Here is a 21572-nt window from a genome sequence, read left to right on the forward strand (position 1 = left end):
AGATCTGGACCCTAAAGACCCCAGCCCCAGTGACTCCTTGATGTGCTCAAGCTGCAGGAGGTAGCCAGAAGAGACCATGACACCCATTGGCCCTGATAATCATTCTCGTGGAAATGATGAGGACTTTTACCAACCAAACTGTCAAACAAATGCTTCTTGGACAGTACCAGGCCAAATGACGAATCAGGGACCCCTGACTACTTCGCCCCTTTACAGCAGGAAGTAGCTCCAGAAGAAACAACCTCCGCCCATACTCTCGGCCTGGTACCCCTCCTCTGTTATTAATAAACAACAAATGGGGGGATGTTAGCATTTCCCTAGTCTCAGGTCCTCAGCTCCTCCCACTAGCTCCCAGATCCACCTATACCTAATAAGCCACCCCTACTCACTCACTACCTACTTCCCCTTTACCCCCAGAGAGAGAAGCTGCCACCTGGATAAGGTGCAGACGCCATGTAGCTCCCTCTCCCATGGGAACTATGGCCCCACTAATAAACCTCCTTATTAAGAAACCTTTTTCTCCTGCCTGTGATTATCTCCACATGGTCCTCTGGGATGGCTGGGACCTGTCCTTTCAATATTAGCTTCCTAGCTTGTGACCTTGCTCCCATACTTGTTTTTATATAATCCATTCTTCTTTTTTTTTTTTTTTTTTTGGCCAGTCCTGGGCCTTGGACTCAGGGCCTGAGCACTGTCCCTGGCTTCTTTTTGCTCAAGGCTAGCACTCTGCCATTTGAGTCACAGCACCACTTCTGGCCATTTTCTGTACATGTGGTGCTGGGGAATTGAACCCAGGGCTTCAAGTATACGAGGCAAGCGCTCTTGCCACTAGGCCATATCCCCAGCCCTAACCCATTCTTCTAATAGAAGATTCTTTCAAAAATATAAATCACTACATCTGCTTTCTCTTGTTAATTCCCAAGTAACTTCCTATATAATTTAGAATAAAAGCCAGGGCTGTCGTCATGATCTGGAGGATACTACTTGACCTTACTACCAGTTATCTTTCTAATAGCATCTCGAACTTTCCCAATTCTCCTCACTTGACTATAGTCACACTTTTGGTACCAGTGTTTCATTGAACAGCCAAGTACTTCTCCTTTAGAGCTTCTCTAAACACCTTTCCCTATTCATTAACGCTCTTCTCCTAATCTTTTGCATGTTTTGCTCTTTCGCTTCATTCAGGTTTCAGATAAAATGTTTCCATATCTATTAATCGTCTCTGAAAACCTTCTACAAAATGGCAACTCCCTGAAACTTAATACAAACAGAATAAATGGAAGAAGGAACAATAAATGCAGATTACTAGAAAATAAGTTCTTTTATATCATTTAATTTTTGTTTTGCTTATATATTTCTAGCATGTAGCATAGTGCTTTACACATAGTAAGCACTGAAAAAACACACATTATGAGAAAATGGATGAGTATTGCAGTGAGACACATACAGAAAGATCAATAACACATTTCTGCAGTTTTAATTCTATGTGCAGCTATCACTGTCAAAACCACAAAAACTGGAATGAGAGACTGGTTAAATTTGTTGCATATGAAATAACAATGTCATGTCCGGGTAGAAATACAGAGTTAAGTCAGCAGAGCTAAAGCCTCACTCAGAGCCTGAAAAGTAAATGTGAGATTCGTCCACATAGAACTAAAGGCATTAGAACAAACCAGCCCTCCCAGGGAGAACACATATCAAAACAAGGGACTAAACTTAGAAGAAATGCATATTTTGGTTTAGGAGCAGAGAAGATAAGATCATCTTTAAAAAAAAAGAAACAATTTACATGTTGAATATCAACTATATGTTAAGTACTATGCTTAGCTAGTTTAGCAAACAATACTAACTACTGTAGGAAGAAACAAGAAAAAGAACTGAGAAAATGGCAGTGAATATGAAATTAGAAAATCTTCAGTAATGTTGAAAGCAGTAGACTCAATACAGTCAGCCAGAATCAAATGGAAGTCAGATTCCAGTCTATAGAGGAGTAAGGAAATGCATATAGAAAGTAAAGACTATTCCTTGGGAGGTTTTAACAGTAAACAGATGAAGGAAATAAGGTTTCAAAGGGTAAAAACATGGAAAAAACTGCTTAAAGAAGAAATCTGAATTATTGGTGCACATGGATTTCAATAATAACATCTTGTGCTTGGTCTTTTATAGTTTACAAAGTATATTCACATAGACTATCATAACGGACTCACTATTAACTAACAAAGTCAGTGGGATGATTGGCATTTTATGATACAAAAAAAAAATCAGTTTGAGATCCAAAAAAGTCAAATAATTTGTTCAGTGTCCCAGAATCTTTTATTAAAAACAAGGGAAGAAATTTTCTCAAAAAGAGTTGGGAATAAAAAGGCAAAAATGAAATGTAAATGTAGCAGGAGGAACACAGGGGAAACCTCATCCCATGAAAACAAATGGAATAGTTCTTCCTCTGAGACAGAGACAAGAGGGAAAACAATTTAAAATGTTAAAAGAACATGAGACAGTGTGAGGCAAAGAAACAGAAAAATTGAGGCCTAATTCCTAGGAGTAAAAGACAAAATTCTATTTCAGAGAGACATATCTATTCATAGCCAGATGTAAAGTTACATACCTGCACTATTAAATCAGAGTCAAGAAGTCAAGAGATATTCTGTGTGTCTCATAAGTCATATTGCCCTGAGAACAATCTGAAAATACCTGATGAGGAAAATGTTTAGGAGACAGAGAGCAACTGAGTGAAAGAATTAAAGGAAATCTTAGAGAAAAATTATGTAAGACATATTGTGTTCGTTTCCCAGGAAACAGACTGGCTAAGTCAAAGCAATGGGCAGCTGTGGGGTAGCCAAACAAAAATATTTGCCACCCAAATTCTAGTGAAGCTATTGTGACAGCCATCAAACTTTAAAATTAGAACTTAAAAAAAAGAAAGAAAGAAAGGAAAAGAAAAGAAATACCCAGTCCTTTAACGGGGATGGAGCTCTAACTGCATTGGTAGAACACTAGTCAATGAGCCAAAGTTTCAGGTTCGAGTCCTTGTCATGGATCAAAAACATAAAAAAGAAACAAAATAAAATTAGAATGCTCCTCCCTCCCCTCCTCCTATTCTACATTGCAGTAAAATTGTTTTGAACCACTTAACTCTTTCTGAGTTCTAGCTCCCCTTCAGCAGTGTACTCTACTTCATTTCCTTTAGGGTACATTAACCCTTTAGAGTACATTGGCCCCTTAGCCAAACCTCTGTGACACCAACTGACAATTCTACATAAATTGTGTAGAGTATGACCGGAGTAAACAGGATATGATCAAGACATGAAGTTTAGAGTTAGATAAATTTTATTCTCTCACTTATTCATGCAGCAAATATTTATTAAGGGTCTACCACCATGTACTACTTCTTCCTAAGGATACAGCTTCAAACAAAATGAGGTTTCTGCTGTCACTGAACTTATATTCTTGGGCAAGTCTTTTTGTTCCCATATATTTTAATTTCCTCAACTGTAAAACTGAAACAATAGGAACCATAGACTATATATGAGAAATAAAATACATCAAATAATTGCATACCTATCTCAGCCCTCAGATGACTAAAGCAGGAGAATCATGATTTGAGGCCAGCCTGGGCTATATAGTAGGACTTTATAGAAGGAGGAGGGGGGAGAGGAGGAAAGGGAAGAGGGAGGGGGGAGGAGGAGAAGAAAAAGGAAGAGAAGGAGGAGGAGAAGGAGAAAGAAGAAGGAGGAAGGGGAGGAAGGACAGAAGGGAGGGAGGGAGGGAGAAAAGAGGTAAAGTGGGAGGGAAAGTGAACACTAATTAATTTAGAAACCAGGAAATGGTGCTGTTTGGGTATTATTTTTTCCTAAATCCCCTTAGAAAACTAAACATTTATACTTCTAATATTTGCTGGCATTCAGAGCACAGAATTTCAGATCATCTCTCACTTTTACTTCCCATGCAACTCAGAACTTAGTTTAATTGATGATCATTAATAGTAATATTTAATTAGTACCACCTCATTTATGGCAAGTATTGGGAGCTAAGCAATAATATAAAAAAAAAGAAAAGAATCAATACGTGTGTGTGTGTGTGTGTGTGTGTGTGTGTGTGTGTGTGTGTGTGTACACTCAAGCCCTTGGACTTCAACTCAGGGCCTAGGCCTTGTCTCTGAGCTTTCTGGCTGAAAGCTAGCACTCTTGAGCCACAGCTCTACATTCAGCTTTTTGGTGGTTACTTGGAGTTATGAGTCTAATGGGACTTTCTTGCCCAAACTAGCTTTGAATCTCCATGATCAGATCTCAGCCAGTGGCATAAGCCACCAGAACCTGGCTCATCAACACCAATTAAAAGCTCTCTAGAAGAGTTCAGGACTCCAGTTCTTATTTCACAGGCATATACCTTAGAATCAAAAATAGACCTGCAGAATTTTCTCCCAAAGTCAAGCAATTCAAACAATTTGCTAAATATACTGAAATAATGTACTAATCGGGAGTTCACAGGCTATTGCTCTTAAAGAGATTTTGTTGTTTTGGTGCTGGAGAGTGAACTCACTACTTCACTTCTGCTACTAATCAACCCCTAAGTCACTACCAAGAGGTCTTAAATTTAAAATCTTAATTTAAAAATTGATTTATTTGGGTGGAGAGAGAGTGAACTCAAGACCTCTCATTTGCTTGCTTTCTCGGCTAGCACTTGAGCCATCACTCTAGCCCAGCTTTCTGTTGGCTATTTTGGAGATGGAGTCTTTCAGACTTTTCTGCTTGGTCTAACTTTGAAATGTAATCCTATGGCTCTCAGCTTCCTTAGTAGTGAGGATTATAGGCGCTAGCCACTGACATTTCACTTGAAAAAAAAAACAAACCTATTTTTCAAAATCAGAGTTAGATGTACTTAATGATACAAACAGCCTCAATCAAACATTTAGTTTCACATCATCTTATATTTTAGGATCTCAGGTGATTTTTAATCAAATTCTTCCTGTAATTCAATGGGATTCACACTTTGAGGTACTTAAAAGTAATTTGTTAAAACAATTTTCAGTCTTCTAGAGATTACAGTTCAACAGGTTGGGTTGGGGCTTGACATCCACACATATCAGACAAAATACAACCAGGTTTGGAAACACAGAAGAATTCTAGAACTTGTCTACTAAAAAACCTTCCAGGGTCTTCCAGATTTGGAACATGGTTTGAAAAAAGATAATTAACATTCAATGATTTGACCAAGGGGTAATTCTCTTGTCCTATAAATAATAGCTGTCCGATTTAATTATGTTATTCTTCACTTTCAATTGTTTTTTTATTTCTTGCCTTGTGGTTACTTAACTCATTCCTTAATCTCAGGAGATTTTAGAGAGTCACTTTTTCTTAGTCAAGTTAATAAGTGAATGTTGTCTATTGCCTATTTGGAGTGAGCTTCAAATTATTGAGCAATTAGGAGAAGAATGGGGAATGTTGAAATTGTGTAACAGTAATAGAATATCGTGAAAAGGATAAACAATAGTCTATAAGCTACAAGATATTCCTTCTTTTAGTTGTGGTGAATGAGCAATAGCAAACCAATAGATAATAGCTCCCGATTATTTATGCATGGTGCAAACCTTAATATGACACAAAGTCTTTCAGGGCTTTACTTTGTTTTTGTGCCAGTCCTAGGGCTTAGAACTCAGGGCTTGGGTATTGTCTCTGAGTACTTTTTCTGAAGGATAGCTACCATGTGAGCCACAGCTCTATTTCTAGTTTTCTTTATTAATTAAATGGAGGTAAGAGTTCATGGACTTTCCTCCCTGGGATGGCTTCAGATCATGACCCTCAGATCTCAGCTTCCTGAGTGGCTAGGATTACAGACAGGAGCCACCCATACCAAGTTTTTTCAAGGTTTTAATCATGTGTGTCCCTCTACTTAGTGGGTATTACTTTTAAGTAATAATAACTTAGTGATTTATTTATTTCTGTTAACAAGGTACTACTGACAGGCAATTCATCTAAGTATGTATTGGACATAAATATTTAAACCTCATAAGTAAATGTTATTACTTTTATTTTAAAGTAGGAAAATATTTATTTATTATTCTATCCATAATCACAAAAGAGGTATAAACTGAAGTCAAGATTCAATGGTGAAGCATTTGTGTATCATGTGCAAAGCCCTGGATGCTTGTGCAATCATTTTTTAAATACCCAGACTCTAGTCTGACTGACTCCAAAGGATATGCTCTTATTTGTTATATTCTTTACCTCTTCCTCAAATCACTCATTCCACTAAATTAAATCAATTAATTAAATCACATCTTCACACATGTTAAGACTTTCAATATCTTCATGTCTTCACTTATGTTCTTTTGGCTTCTGAGAATGATCTTTCAAAATCTTGTCCCTCCAGATAGAATAAGCATTAAAACAATAATTACTAAAAATAATTACTAACATGTTTATTATATGGTGGGTGTTATTCTAGGCAAGGAGATAGATTTGGTCATTATTAGGAGTGTACTCCCTTTGACTATTCTGCTGTAAACACCTGGCTCTGATGAATATTTTGTTTATATCTCTTCTTTATTAATTGCTCTCATGGCACTTTATATTGAGTTCTACTGAAGTATATAACATGGCAACATAATTGCTTATGTTCTAGTTCATCTCCCCTCTTAACTAACCATAAACTCTTTGACATAAAGATCCATTTCTTGTTTAGATATGAATTTCTAGCCCTTAGGAAAATACTTGATTCAGAAGAAAGCATTCAATAAACATTTTGTAGGCCAATAGAAAACCATATCAAATATTTATATGAAATATCATAACTATCACCCCCAAATAATAGCATTAAAAATACTTGAGAGAAAAATATTATGATTTTATTTATAGAGTCAGTCACATAAAAAGATGTAGTTACAAATATTACTTACTTGGTGGCTTTTTAGTGTTTGGATTTATATTAAGGATTAGACAATAGCAAACTAACTTACATATTAAACTAGCTGCCAAGAGCTATCTTCTTTGCCAATGAAATTGTAGGCTTTATTTGGTCAGTGTTCTACTGCAATACCAAAGAAAACAACTATTGATTACAAATGAAGGCATGAATATTAATAATTATACAGTGTGTAAACAATTTGCATATGTATATTTACTTTCATTAGTTCATGATTTTTAAAATAATCAAATTTAATTCCTTAAGAAAAGAGTCGTAAAGGGAGAATGATGGGAGGGGCGACACTGATCAAGGCACATTGTACACAAAATTGACATAATGAATTGAAACCCCCTTGTACAACTACTTGAAGATAATCAAAAGGAAAGAAAAGAAGAGAGTTGTTTGGTAATTGGAAAGTTAACCTTTGAACCTCTTTTTTTTTTTTTTTTGAGACAGTGCCTCACTATATGGCTCAAACTGGTCTTGAACTTGCAATCCTCTTGTTGTAGCCTCCAAAATGCTTGGATTATAGGCATATACTACCTCATCTATCTCCGTCGAGCATTTTTATACTTATTTTTAATTTCATGCTCATATATTTTACAAATTTCAAATGATCTTCAAGTTGCTTTCACAGGATGATAAAAATTTTAAATGTCAACTTGAAGGCAAACAATGAAAGTATGGAATCTACAGGTTCCTCTAGGTAATAGCATAACCTACTAGTTACAGAATTGTAGGTCTAAAGAGCTAATGACGGGCTGGGGATATAGCCTAGTGGCAAGAGTGCCTGCCTCGGATACACGAGGCCCTAGGTTCGATTCCCCAGCACCACATATACAGAAAACGGCCAGAAGCGGCGCTGTGGCTCAAGTGGCAGAGTGCTAGCCTTGAGCGGGAAGAAGCCAGGGACAGTGCTCAGGCCCTGAGTCCAAGGCCCAAGACTGGCCAAAAAAAAAAAAAAAAAAAGAAAAGAAAAAAGAGCTAATGACATACTCTGGTTTCCCTTCAGATCGGATAAATCTTTTGCCTTTTACTAAAGAGCTAATGACTTCCAGCAAATTGTTAGAAACTAAGAAGAAACAATGAAAATTTCAAAAAGAAAATGGCCCTGCTAACACGGTTTTGGACATGTAGCCTCTAGAAAGGTGAGACAAAAACTTCATTGTTTTAAGCAATCCAGTTTAACTTTCACACCATGCAAATGTGTGACACAAATGTGATACTGTAGAGATTAAATGTACTCCTCCCCCACCTTCTACCCCCCCCCCACCCCTGCCACCCAAAAAAGCCCCACAAATTAAAGGCTAAGCCAGCCCGATCCAATTTGGCGGCATTAAGAACTTCACAGGTAGAGCCTAGTGGCAAGGTTTCGGTCATTTGCATGTGTGTTCTCAAAAGGGATTGTGAGCCACAGTCACAAATCCTTTCTTCCTTTTATTATTCCAGCCAGCAGGTGAGTGACTTTTGTTTCCATCATGTACTTCCCTCCATAATTCACTCACTACCTCATCATAGGCTCAAAAACAAGATTTCCAACTAATGGTGACCTGAAATATCCAAAACTGTGAGCCAAATGAAATCTTTCTTCTTTAAGGTTGATTTATTTCTTGTATTTGTTGTAGAAATGGAAAGCTGATTAATACAACAAGGTTTTATATCTAAGTCTCAGTTTCCTTACTTATAAAATGTGGTCACTACTTCAATGGAAGCCGTAAGTGAAAAAGTACATTATTAGCATTGAATAGTTTTGTGCTTATTCCATAATGTTTTCAGTAAATGTGACTTTGCTCTTGCATGAACAGCCTGATATACCCATATATTGGTCTAACTTACAAAAACAATATTAACAATTAACGCTGAATGATGGCTTCCTATTTGTCAAGCAATGTTCTAAGTATTCAAATGTTAAAATATTAATCCCTCCACCTCTAAACTATATACTTTGGGAAAATTATTTAACCTGTTTGTGCTTAGTACTACCACAAAGAGGTTTTTTTTTCCTACTTTCACATAAAGTAATTCATATGAAGTGATTAGTACATTGCCTGGCATATAGTATGTCCTCAATAAATGTTGTTATTGGTACAAAAATATAAATATATGTAAATGTGGGGAAGATCTTGTTCTAGTCACTGATTAAAAAAACTTAGATAAGCTTATAATCTTAATGAGTTTGGTCCATGAAACAAACATTGATACAAAAGAAGATAATGAGTTTAATGAAGAGAGGTAAAATCATGCATATGCTTTTTAGATATGTACCTGTTTGTATATGTGAATGGATATGTGTATACATATACATGCATTATGCATATACATTCATATTCAAAATAAATAATATACTAGAACTTACCTAATTTAACATGTCTTGATTTTTATTTAAGTAAAGCATATATAGAAGTAAGTTTAACATAATTTTCTGGATATTAACTTGAAAATTATATAAGTTTTGGTAAAAAAAATGATCAAAACCTAAGCCTAAGAAGCATCTTATAACTTTTTAAAATTCAAAATTGGAGGATATTTACCTCTTTTAATTCATTTTGCTGGACACACTGATTGTAGCATCCTGAGATGTAAACATCTCAGTTTCTTTCCTAGAAAGAGAATGGAACTAGGTATATGCATAATTGCACATATGAACAGCTTATTTTAACTTGGTCAGCCACTCTTTATGGATCTTGTGTTTTGAAGAATATTAGGAAAAGAGTAAATCTTTGGTTCATTTTCAGAACTTATGTAAATGATGTATTGAGCTCTGGAAGAAAAATCTGGTCTACTAAGACCAAGATACGCTCTATCTCCTGTCACCCATTTTTTTGTTATAATTGTTCTATAATTTCAATGACAAAAAATAGAGACCAATAGAGACCAAAAAACCAAGACCAATTTGCAATAAATTCTTCTTCCTTTACCAGGGCACCAAGTGAAGTCCATTATCAGGAAATCTTGAGCAACTTGTATAGTCTGTGGATTTAGGAAGTGATTTTTCTTATGTCCCTAATACCTTCTCAGTGATGACTGACAACTGCTGCAAAACCACAAAAATAGCCTTAAAATAACTTTGCCCTGACAAGAGGCACATATACTTGAATGTGAAAATTCATGTTACATTTTCCTCAGTTTCCAGCCAAAAAGAAGCCCACTTTTTCCATCAATAAAATAAAAGGGAAAGCTTAAATAATCTGTTTGACAGTAGACTGAGGTAGAGAATAAAGCTAAATATGTAGCTATTGTGTGGTCAGCAGAAAAAATATATGGACAATATTAATGTTATTTGTCTGGATAATTATGTTACCATTCCCAATTCTCCTGTTTGAGGTAAACTTTAAAGAAAATGAGTATGGAGATACAAAACCAGATAAATGGACTTGATTACAGCCACTCTAAACACAGTTCTATTTCTTTCATTTAAGTGTAATTGTATATCTTGTTTTAAACAGTATCTCATGCATTCAGTCTTCTTGTTAATTATAACAATAAATGACCAATGTCTGATAGAATTTATCAACTGCTCACTAAAACAAAGAAATTGTATTAGGGCTGACACAAATGATTGACTTAATTAGAGAAATGTATATAATAGCTAGTTTACAACAAAGATAGCAGATAAAGTTGATTCTTTTTGTAATTCCCCTGAAGAATGCCCCAGACTTTCTAATTGAGCTGAGTGAATAATAAGACACATAGTTCCAATAGGACCAAAAATGGCTTTAGTCCTTTATATGTCCAAGGCATAGGTACTACTTCCATCCTGGTAGAGTTCAAATCTTGAGTATCCTGTTCTATGAATTTAATTCACAATCTGATTCTTTATTGTATCCTTTCCAAGGCAAAAAAAACTAGATTTTTCACAACTAAAATTTACAGCAGGGCAGCAAGTGTATAGTTGTCTTTTCACAGCAAGATTACCCCAATAATTTCCACACTATGTAATTTCAGTTTAAAGCTGTTAACCATGGACTATAATTAAGCTTAACATTCAAGACCTTGCTATACCTCTCTATAATGTGTAAACACAATTTGGCATACAACTGGTGTTTCTGAAGTGTGTGGATTTTTCTTTATTCATACAGCCAAACTACCCACTACACACTGTGGGTTTCATACATAGATACTATGCACGGAAGGAAATAGGGAAACATTATGCTAACATGGCTATAGTATTGATGAATAAAAAAACATAACCCCAAGGCTAAGCTGCCAAATAAGTAGTGAATTAATTTCTGTAAAGTACTCCAATATTACAAAGGTGTGTTGAAAGGTGTCTGCTCATGTTTCAAATTAAACGCACTGCTGGTCAGCATTAGCACCTCAGCTTTGAACACCAGCCATTTGCCTATAACACTTCAGGGGCTAGGAAAAACGGATTTGCCGTTCACACTGGAATAATTAGAACATGTCAGGAAGAATTAATTTCCTCATTTTTCAAAAGGATACACAGAAATTACCATGTTATTATATGACAGGGTCCCTTGGAGAATTATATTAAATTTAATTTCTAGCGCAGCCCACACAACAAATTAAAGTCATAAATAAGATGGAAAGAAGCGGGACGCAGAGCATATGTTTATGGCAATGAGTGAAGCCAAGGGACCAGAAACAACTATCTTCATTTCATTTTATTTAAATCAGCCAGACACTGTGTATCTGAATGACAGCACTTGTTAATGGTGCTGAGATTATAGGCTCCTTAATTTTAGAAAACAGAACCAGTCAGTGTCTAAAATAGTACATTTCCTACAATGCAAAAAATTAGTATAAATTTACTTTCCTTTCAAGTACATTTCTTTTTGCCTTGCAGCAAGTTTAACAGATAAACTTATTTTTAATAATACTATTTTCTCTAATTTTCTTCTCTTTGGCCAATTTTCTTGGGTCAAAAAAAAATGAAAGAAGTAAAACAGAAGTGCCATGACAAGTGAAATTTGCAAAAATAGTGTTTGTCCAGAATATAAGCTTCCTGCTCCATCCTATAAATACATCTACCCACTCTGAGATGGGACAAATTTGTCTAATTTCTTTGTTTTCATACTAAATGAAAAACATTTTTTCATACTGCTTATCATATTTGAAGGAAACTATGAAGACTATTATTTTACTAAAGCACTTAAAAACAAGAAACCTGTTCATTAAACCCAAATGTGTATGTGAAACAAGATTCTAGATTCGACTAGCAATTTAACTGACACTTGTATCCATAGACCTTCCTGTTGTCCTCTATACCTACTAAAAGTCTCTCTGCTATCCTTTCTACTTCAGCTAGGCACAGAAGCTCAGGAAAAGATTCTCTTATGGGCACTCAAAGTCATTCCAATCCCATCACACAAACATTAATAAAACTTTAATAAATTTATTATAAAATATTGATGATATTGATTCCCTCTCTTCTTTGTGTACATATGTATACTTTTATTTGTTATTTAAGTTATGACTGAATTAGCCAGACTGGAAGCAAGGTTTAATTTCATTTTTTTTCCTGCACACTATAATAAAGAATCAGCATATCATAGAAAAATTGATACTTTTGCATTGAGGAATCAGGATCCTCCACAGCATTTAGGTCTGACATTTTAACTTCAACAGCAACTCAAATGTTTCAACTATTGGAACAATTTATATTGTGTTGTTACCTATTTTTTTAGAAATCATAATTAAGTTGCCTTTTAGCATAAAATATATTTAATATACAGCAAATGCAAAAAAAAGTTTTCTTCCAGAGAAGAGATGATACTTAGAAAAAAATTTAAAATTACTTAAGCAAAAGGAATGAATAACTTTCACAAAAGAGGATCATTAAGTTGGGTGAACATTTTTTTCTCCTTTCCTCATAGATTTAATAGGCACATACTAACCTACCAATTCTACATCACAAATCTTAAGGTTACTCACAGGTCTAGAAACACACCACTACTTTATCACACTTAATAACTGAAGACATTCTTAAGGTGGAAAAAGGAGTTTGTACACTTTAAGAAATGGCTGTCATGAAACTGAGCACTCCCTTGGGTGCAACAAACTTTAAATAATTTGTGAATCAATTAACTGGTGACTCTCCTCATAACACAGATTTCACACTCCCAGGTCACTGCATTATCAGCCTGATTCGAATCATAACATTTTGGAGAAAAGTTCATAATTGAAATCATTAATTAATTTAACAGGACTTGTAGTATGCATTGCATTAAACAGCTGTAAAGGAGCAGAGATTAATTAGTTGTTTCTCTGACGATTTTCACTGCTGGGTATTGGTTGATGGAAAACTTTTTGACTTGTGAAGCACATCGTGCTCTGTGTAATCTGGAAGTGACCTGTCTAAGCAATTTCAAGTTGAAGATACTATAATTTCACCATAATGAAATCGGGAGACTCTCAGATGTTTCTCTGGAAGAAGACAAAATTATAGCTAATATATATTGCAAAGTTGGACCTTCTTAAATAAAAACAAAAACTGCACGTAACATGAAGCCTTAATATACAAGTGAAGCTGAGGGAAATAAAGAAAAACAAAGTTATAGCCAGCTAACACTTTCCTGAAACTATAAAGATGATATGCATTCACATATTTTATTTGTTCATATTTTAATCTTAAAAACAGCAATAAGAACTATTAATCATAAGTACTTATGCTAAAAGCCAGTACCTATATTTTTAGAATTTAGAACCTTTTGACTGGACTACAAGTTGTCTAGCAAATCAAATTAGCTAATAAAATATAAGAAAGTTCAAAATGCAAGTCAAACAGGACAATTAAGGAAAATGGTCAGCAATTTTTGTAACACATCATTTCTAAGTCCTTTCATATCATATCAAACTACACTACACAATGTTATCACTTTACCAGTTTAATATCTTATCCGTCCAAGTAAAGAAAATAGAACAAGTAATTTTTTAGAAAAATACACAGCTTGGGCTCATCATGGTGGTCCATTAATCTCAGCACTCAGGTGGTGAAGGCAGGAGGATTGCAAGTATGAGACCAGCCTGTGGTACACAAAAAGAGTATCTCACAAAACCCAGAAAAACACACATCTTGGTGAAATTAATTAGTTAAAATTAAACATTTCCCAGATTCCTATCAGGAAACTGTCATATCATTAAAATCTCAAGTATATTTTTAGCCTAATCCTTTTCTTCATCCACTTTCCCCATATATGTATTGAACTTCTAATTCTCCAAACATATCAGGTCCTCTTCATGTCTAGATGCTTTGACAAATTCTATATAGTCAATTTTGAATATTCTATCTTCACTTGTCCTGTGAGAAGCAATTCAAATGCTAACTCACTCAATACAGTCTTCCCACAGTATTTCCTGGTAAGTTTTGCTTTTCTGTGTTTCCTATCTCATTAATATCTTAGTTCTAATACTAATATGCTACTATAAAATTACACTTTGTATATCCATTCGAATTTTGACCTACCTAATACTAGTTTTGGTGTGCCATTCACATTTAAATCTCAAGCATGTCTACATGAACTATACTAAGCTCTCCGTAAGTGTAAATTATTTTAAAAAAGAATAAATGATGACCACAATTCATCTTAATAACATTTAGTTAGCACTTGTTATAAATCAATCAAAAAGCTAGATGTTTGATAAAATATCTAATAGTTTTTCAGTTTTTCAAATTATTCAAGTACAGTGTTAAATGTCAGCTGCCTAGAAGGCTGGTAGAAAGATCACTTGGGCCTAGAGTTGGAGTGCAGTCTGGGCAACACAGTGAGCCTATAATTCAAACACAACATCAAAAACAACAACAAAAATGTCTTCTATATATTTAAAAAAAAAGTTGTCCTTATCTATTTCTTAGCATTTTGTTTAAAAGTTGGTAATTAACTGGGAGAAAAATAAGGGAACTGGTGCCACTGTTCAAAAGAAATGTACCCATTACCCTAACTTATGTAACTGTAACTACCCTGTACACCGGTTTACAATAAAAATAAACTTAAAAAACAAAAGAATAAATATATATAATAAATAAATAAAAGTTGGTCGTTATTAACTAAAAAAATTTGGAGTGGAAGAGCAAGCAGAAACTTTTTCACTTATTGTAAAGGTAATGAACACAGGTGTTACAGTTACATAAGTAATGAGTACATTTCTTTTTAAACACTGTTGATACCCTCCCTCATTTTCTCCTGATTATCACTCTCGCTCCCCTTCCCCCAGATTATAAAGTTCATTTCCAACATAGTGTCTAGTGAGTATCATTGTTGCATTAGCTTATTGTCCTGCTGTTTCTTGGTTTCCCTTTCCCTTCTACAGATCAAATAAGCTTATGTACAAGACAAAGGATACACAAAACTAAAACAGAAAGAAAAAATAGAAATAACTGCAAACTGGACATAATAGGAACCTCTTGTTTCCAATTCTTGAAGTTCATTTTGATATGCTTCAATACATATGGTCCTATGCCCTTGGTTAGCGATTGGGCTATTGTGATCCCTTGCTATGAATACTGAAGGATTGGATCCTGCCTCATTCCCTAGGTCAAGCAAGAAAACAGGCTTGACCACATGGCTGTCCGCAAGCAGGTTATTCCAATCTGGGCCAAGCCAAGGACACCACCCTTGTTCCCCAAGGGACAATAGCCCCTCACCCCAGGTGGAACATTCCACTGTGGGACTAGTTGAGGACATCGCCCAGGGACCATAACCCATTTTCTGTTTTCTATTTCCTTGTTAAACCCTATATAAGCCCACCCCAAACCCAATCAGCAGCACAACCTACAAACTCGCGGGAAAGTCTGTGCCCCACGCTGCTCCTCAATAAACAGTCCTCGCCTGTTCCGGATGGAGTCCGGCCTATTCCTTTTCTGTTCTCCTCCATTTTCCCAACAAATATCATAAACCTATTCTAGTTATTACAGATTAGGAAAACCATACAACTCATATTTCTTTGGGCCTGGCTTGCTTTACCTAATATAATTTTTCCAGGTCTTTCCTTATGAATGGGCAATGTCATTCTTTCTAATAGAAGCATAAAACTCCATGTGTATACATACCACATCTTCTTGTTCCATCCATCTACTGAGAGGCATATGGGTTGATTTTATATCTTAGCTATGATAAATAATGCTGCAATGAACATGGTTGTGTTGGTACTTTAGTGTGGCCTTGTTTGTGGCCATTTGGGTAAATGAGCAGAAATGACATTTCTGGGTCACAGGGAAGCTCTATGTTTCATCTTTTGAGGAACTTCCATACTGCTTTCCAGAGTGGTTGAACCAGTTTACATTCCCACCAACAGTTAGTAGCCTTCCCTTTCTGCCACATCCCTTCCAGCATCTGTTGTTATTAGATTTCTTTTTTTTTCTTTTTTTTTTTTTTTTGGCCAGTCCTGGGCCTTGGACTCAGGGCCTAAGCACTGTCCCTGGCTTCTTCCCGCTCAAGGCTAGCACTCTGCCACTTGAACCACAGCACTACTTCTGGCCGTTTTCTGTATATGTGGTGCTGGGGAATCGAACCTAGGGCCTCATGTATCCGAGGCAGGCACTCTTGCCACTAGGCTATATCCCCAGCCTAGATTTCTTGATAATAGCCATTCTAACTGGAATCTCGTTGTTGTTTTGATTTGCATTTCTTTTATCACCAGAGACATTGAGTATTTCTTCATGTGTCTACTGGCCATTCTTATTTCCTTCACAGAAGTCTCTCTTTAAGTTTAAGACTTAAAGAGAAACTATCTTTAAAATTTATATTATTTTAGAATATTTTTATCAAAGTCACTTTGTCATCAAAACATTTATTCCTCACTAAGCAAAATAAGTGAGATCAATGCTAAAAATAGTTTATGTTTGTGGTTCTACCAAGATTCCTTACCTACCTGGACAGAATAATAATTCTTTTTCTTTTCTTAAAAAGCATGATATAAAATGATCTTAATTAAAATGGTATTTACCTCTTCATGTGAATTATTTTGAAAATTTCACTTTGCAGATGAGGCAAATAGTAATAGCTCTTACCCTACCATTCTCTATTACAGTTTTATGCTTCTTTATCACTTATGTGTTTGTATTTTACTTTATTTCTCACTTCCACCCACAATAATAACCAGGACAAGTTGGCATTGTCCTTAAAGCATTGCCTTCTACATAAAAATCCATGGCAACTTTACTTTCTTTTGCTGGTACTTGGATTCAAACTCAGGGCCTTGAACTTGGTAGGTAGGGACTCTGCTACTTGACCCATACCTACATTTCTTTTTGTTTTAATTATTTTCAAATACAGTTTTATGGGTTTTGCCCAAGCAGGCAAAAAACTGGGATGGCCGAAATGAACAGCCATGTCCCAGCTTGCTGGATAAGATAAGATCTAATTAATTTTTTACCCAATCTGACCTCCAACCTTCATCCTGCTAATCTATCAAGTAGCTAGGATTAGCCACTGAACAGTGTCATTGTTTTTCTCTTGTAAGAACTAAATTATATGTGTGTGTGTGTGTGTGTGTGTGTGTGTGTGTGTAGATATTCAGTAAATGTTAATCCCTTCTTTCCCTCCTATTCTGAAATTTTATAAAATCTAGAAAAACCTGTTTTTCTGACATTATGGGTGCAATGTTTCTTCTATGCAGACATTTGATGAAACTATTTAATAAGAATGAACCATCAGTAGAAGTAGTTGGACAAGCAGTGAAATTAGGAATGAAAAGAGTAGAGATGAAGTTTACCTAAGTGGATTATACATTGGCAGAATGTGCTCATCTTTTTCTCTGCCAGTTCCTCCTTATGACCAATGAGGCTGATGATCATGGTTAGATTTGAAACCCCAAAGTCATAGAAACAAAGTTAATATTCACACAGTAATCATCCTCATGGTTTTTACTACATTTGTCCCATCATAAAAATTAATTAAACCACAAAAATAACTATAAGAACCTAAGGTGCTATATTGAGGCCATATCTTTTTTTTTTTTGTACTTAGATATGAACTCGGCTTGATAAGCAGGTTCTCTACCACTTGAAACATGCCCCCACTCGCTCTTTGCTTTGGTTAATTTTTAAATAGGGTTTCATATTTTCTCTGGCTTTAAGACACAGTCCTCCAATGTACACCTCTTGTATAGCTGACACTATAGTCAAGTCTGTCATGCATGGATTATTTGTTGAGAAGGTGGGCACACTAAGTTTTTCCAGCATTACATAACCCTAAGAAGAATTCAGAAGACTCTTGAATCACAAATATAATCCATAACCCCAAAATATACAGGTTTAGATTCTATTTAAAGGTTCACAATAAAATGCATAAGCAAGGTAACATCAAATAACATTAGATCTGTCATTGTGAGTTCAATAAATCTATAGTAGGCTGGGGATATAGCCTAGTGGCAAGAGTGCCTGCCTCGGATACGCGAGGCCCTAGGTTCGATTCCCCAGCACCACATATACAGAAAACGGCCAGAAGCGGCGCTGTGGCTCAAGTGGCAGAGTGCTAGCCTTGAGTGGGAAGAAGCCAGGGACAGTGCTCAGGCCCTGAGTCCAAGGCCCAGGACTGGCCAAAAAAATAAATAAATAAATAAATAAATAAATAAAATCTATAGTAGTTTCATTTTTATAATATGCCAACTCTTGTCAACTCCATGCCTTATTTCTTGTTCAGTAACTCATTCTATTACAACACTTTAAACAGCCCCATGACAATTTTGTTGCAGTCATGTGTCTATAATTTTGGTAATTACAAAAAGTAATTTTGCATCCTTAGTATTGAACATTTCACCAACCCTCCCCCATATCTTAATAACATAGCTTATATTGACATGTTCTTAATGATCTCTACCATCACTGAAGGGACTCCTCCTTACCTTTCTTGGGCATGAAAAGTGTGCTTTCATAACTGCGATTTTAACAAACTTCATTTATTCAGCCTTGTCCAAATACCCTCAGATAAGCTGGTTTTAGAATGCTGGCCTAGAGTTCACTGAGTCTGAGATCCAGAACACCTGTCTTTTTTTCAGTTGGAGAATTGGGGTAAGAGTCACCTATTCATAACATATTGAACAAGTCTATTTCTGTGAGTGTACTTTCAATTACTTATTTATAATGTGGCAGACCTATCTGGATCAGTGACAGTTTTAGTGTTGAATCTCTCTAATACCCATACAATGAACACAGACAAATCTTACAGAAGCTATAAAGTAGCAGGTAACTTTACACCACTTTCCATAAATAAGACAAAATATCTTTTCTGAAACTGCGTGTTTGGGATATGGGAGAAAAATGAAGTGCAAGATGATAGAAGAGCTATTCTTTTTCTAGATAATCCTTTAAAGAGTAAGAATAGGAAACTTTACACCTTACCTAGAAGATTCAAGAGTGATCTAAGAGAACAAAAATTGTGAAGAACACAAAGAAAAAATATTTTTAAATGCAGACTAGAAAAAGTTCCATATAAGAACTCAAAATGAAAGAGTGAGCAGAACCAGGCTCTGGTGGCTCATGCTTGGAATCCTAGCTACTCAGGAGGCTGAGATCCAATGATCACAGTTCAAAGCCAGCCCAAGCAGAAAAGGCTGTGAGCCTCTTATCTGCAATTAACTGCCAGAAAACTGGAAGTAGCATGGTGGCTCAATGTGATAGAGCACTAGCCTTGAGCAAAAGAACTCAGGGACAGTGCCCAGACTCCGAGCTCAAGCCCTCCCCCTCAAAAATAGTTAGCAGAGAGATGCCAGAGTGAAGGGGATTGATAGAGAAGAAAGAGGATGCAGAGAAATAAAGTGAAAAGGAGAAAATAGGATTGGTAGGGGAAAAAAAGAGAAAAAGAAATAGACACAAACTGTCTAATATTAAACCTGGGATTCCATTGTGTATATATACCACATTTTTTAAATCTATTCATCTACAGAGGGGAATCTGGTTTGGTCCCATATATTAGCTATAGCAAATAATGCTTCATTGAACATAGTTGTGCTGGTAGTTTTAATGTGGTTTTGTTTGTGTTTGTTCGGGTAAATGACCAGGATTTGGATTGCTAGATCATAGGGTAGTTGTATATTTAATAATTTTTTGCCAATTCTGGGGCTTGAACCCAGGGCCTGGCCACTGTCCCTGAGCTTCTTTTGCTCAATGCTAACACTCTACCACTTGAGCCACAGCACCTCTCCTGGCTTTTTCTGTTCATGTGGTACAGAGGAATTGAACCCAGGGCCTCATGCATGCTAGGCAAGTATTCTACCAATAAGCCACACTTCCAGCCTCTATGTTTAGTCTTTTAAGGAACCTCCAGACTGCTTTTCAGTGGTTGAACCAGTTTACATTCCCACCAACAGTATAGTACAGGTCCCGTTTGGTTACATCCCCACCAGCACCGACTATTATTTGTTTTTTTCATAATAGACATTGTAACTGGGATGAGGCAGAATCTCAATGTGGTTTTCATTTGAATTTCTTTATGGCCAGAGATGTTAAGCATTTCTTCATGTGTATATTGGCTATTTTTATTTCCTCTCCAGAGAAGTCTCTTCTTAATTCTTTAACCCACGTATTCAAGAGGTGGTTGTTTATTCCAGGATTTTTATGGGGCTTAAGTTTTTTAGCTCTAGGTATATTTTTGATATGAGACCCTTGTCTGTTGAATAGCTAATCAAAATCTTCTCCCAATCTGTGGGCTTTCTATTTATCTTGCCATGCAGAAGCTCTACAGTTTAATGTGATCCCATTTATCCAGCCTTTCTTTGGTTTGTTCTCTTTCTGAATCTTCATATAGGAAGATTCCACCTGTGCCAAGGAGCCCTAGTGTATCCCCTGTCCCTTCCCAGAGTCGAGGTCTTTGATCCATTTACAGTTGATTCTGGTGCAGGTTAATACATAGGATCTAACTACAGTTTTCGACATGTGCAAAGCCAATTTTGCCTGCATCATTTGTTAAAGAGGCTGTCTTTCTTCCATCTGATAATTTTCTCTCTCTCTTTTCAAAGATTAGGTGGCCATAGGTCTGTGGGATTATGTCTGGGTCTTCAATTCTATTCTGTTGGCCCTTGGGCCTGTTCATGTGCTAGTACCAAGCTGTTTTTAATAACTACAGCTTCATAACAGAGTTGGAGGTTTGATATTGATATTCCTCCAGCACTGTTTTTCCTGCTGAGGATTGTTTTTGCTTTTCAGGGTCTTCTATTATAGCATATGAATTTTTCGACTGCTTTTTCCATTTCATTAAAGAATGTTATTGGGATGTGGTATAAATACATAATTGCATTCTATGCTTTCATCAGAAAAAATAGCATTACCCCATTTGTAAGGAAATGGAAAGACTTGGAAAAAATCATATTAAGTGAAGTAAGCCACACCCAAAAAGACATAAGCTCCATGGTTTCCCTTATTTGTAATAATTAGTATATGTCTAGGATAGTCCTAGCAGAGGATCACAATAGACAAATAGCTATGTACATATGACCATATAAAATGATGCTTATCAAAATGAGTTCCAATATATAGAAACTAGAGACATTTTGTTGTTTTTAATGTACTATGTGAAGTTATTTCTTTTTTCCTTATTTTTTCTTGTCCCTTTGTTTTAATGCCCTATTGTCACTGTTTTTTAATTTGGTAGCCTGTGCCTTGTATATACATTTATCTGATTTGGGGAAGAGAAGGGGAATAAAAAAAATGGTGAGACAAAGGATAAACCAATTCAACAGGGACAGTCACATGACACTATGTTGGAAATGAA

The 21572-nt window shown here is 35.8% G+C and overlaps 1 protein-coding gene across 14 annotated transcripts in view; it reads right to left on the reverse strand.

Annotated features, from left to right (window-relative positions):
• Positions 1 to 21572, reverse strand: part of Sox6 (SRY-box transcription factor 6) — a 538528-nt gene that overhangs the window by 395386 nt on the left and 121570 nt on the right. For 2 of the 14 annotated variants that reach the window (XM_048360336.1, XM_048360344.1), the window contains one exon: positions 9435 to 9503. The exons of the other annotated variants lie outside the window; for them this stretch is intronic. The gene's annotated coding sequence lies outside the window, so the exon portion shown is untranslated. The remainder of the gene's footprint in view (positions 1 to 9434; positions 9504 to 21572) is intronic. 14 annotated transcript variants of the gene reach the window in all.

Source organism: Perognathus longimembris, chromosome 13 (assembly GCF_023159225.1).
Source record: "Perognathus longimembris pacificus isolate PPM17 chromosome 13, ASM2315922v1, whole genome shotgun sequence".
NCBI classification, from domain to species: Eukaryota; Metazoa; Chordata; class Mammalia; order Rodentia; family Heteromyidae; genus Perognathus; species Perognathus longimembris.